General features: G+C 45.1%; 1 non-coding gene across 1 annotated transcript; it reads right to left on the bottom strand.

Annotated features, from left to right (window-relative positions):
- Nucleotides 1-744: 744 nt before the first annotated feature.
- Nucleotides 745-914, bottom strand: LOC115030033. The gene has a single exon (XR_003835625.1). It is a non-coding gene; the product is annotated as a U1 spliceosomal RNA (small nuclear RNA).
- Between the last annotated feature and the right edge of the window lie 770 nt (nucleotides 915-1,684).

Raw genomic sequence — 1,684 nt, 5'->3', positions numbered from 1 at the left:
TGCTGTCTTCCCCCCAGCTCCAGGCTCCCCAAAGATCGAGGCCTTCCCTTCCAGTGTGTTACTCTGAGGCTACTCTGTACAGATATAAATAGATATGGGGACAAAATGTTTTCCCTTCCTTAGGCACAAATGTCAGCACGCCGAGCTAATTTTACCCTCTGCTTTCTTTGCTTGTGGTTTCTGGGAGAATGTTTTGTATTAGTATTTAAAGAACTTTCTTTTTTTAAGCATATGATTCAATGCTTGCATGAGTCCAGAGTACAGCTACATTGAGAGGCCGTCCTCCATCTGATTGGCAAAACCACAATGCCATTCTGCCTGATCAATGACAGCGCTCACACGACAGAGGAAACAGGGATGGTAGGCAGCTCTTACCTCTGCAGAGAGAAACCAGGCAGCACTTATCAAAGCGTGCATGAGCCCTGACCAGCAGTCCATGGCTAGGACCCTATTTCCCTGTGTACTATCACCACATGTAACATGGTGTCCACACGTGGGTTCCATTGCTTTTGTTTCCCTTAGAAATATTAAATCATACATGTTCAAAGCCTTGCTCAATGTATACACACATTTCAATGTGACTTTTTTTCCAAGATGGCCTGGCTTTGATATTTTTGAGATGGCTGGCAATCTCCCTGTCCCCTAAGAGTTGGGATGACAGACATGCGCCACAATGCTCAGCATCTTATTTTTGAAAAATAACAAAGCACCATACAAAAATTTCTAAGGTAGACAACAAAATACACAGAGGAAGGTGCAGATGTTGTCCCTGGTACCACAAATGATGTAGTCCCAATGCCCGAGTTTGGGGGAATTGCAGACATAACGGATCTGGAATTCAATGAGTTGAGCCTCAGAGTGGGAAGACGACCTTGATGATCACAGTATCCCCCCTCCCCCCACCAGGTAAGGACAGCACTTCAGTGTCTTAAAAGAAAAACACTGGCTAATAGACTTTCAAACTTTGAGAACTATCTTCAAAATATTTCACATGGCCTGAAAGTTACAAACAGAACGTCATCAAAGAAGGAATGTTTTTGGTTTCTATGAAGACCATTGGAAACAAACATCATTTAAAAAATCAAGGTGGGTGGCAAGCTGTCCTCTGACCCACACATGCATGTTGTGGCACGTGCCACCCTCCCCTCTCCCATGTAAACAGATAAAATCTGATGATGACGGTGACGGTGATGGTGGTGATGGTGATGATGATGATGGTGATGGAGATGAGGGGGCTGGGAAGATGGCTCAGGGAGTAAGATCTTTTGCTGTTCAAGCACGAGGAACTGAGTTTGAAATCCAGACACGGCGGTGCAAGCTGTAACCCCTAGCACTGTCAGGGATAGGAGGATTGTTAAGGCTTGCTGCTACCAGCCTAGCTCCAGGTTCAGGGAGAGAGTTTGTCTCTAAGGATTAGGGTGGAGAGAGCTAGAACTGCCTCCCTCTTGGTTTTTGCATGCATACCCATGGGGTGCCCACCTGGGGACACACACACACATATACACACCAACTACAAAATATATCTAGAGGCTGTATCAAAGGCTTAAAAAAACCCAATTCTGGCTCAGTGAGGTAAAGTTATTACCATGGAAATAATCCATTCCTTTTGCCAAGGCATAGTCTGCATCTGCTTCAGAGACTCCTGTCTTCTCAAGGCATCTTTGTACCTGACTAAAGTGAAGGT

Source organism: Mus caroli, chromosome 19 (genome assembly GCF_900094665.2).
Source record: "Mus caroli chromosome 19, CAROLI_EIJ_v1.1, whole genome shotgun sequence".
Taxonomy (NCBI): domain Eukaryota; kingdom Metazoa; phylum Chordata; class Mammalia; order Rodentia; family Muridae; genus Mus; species Mus caroli.
This window is presented reverse-complemented; position numbering and strand designations above follow the sequence as displayed.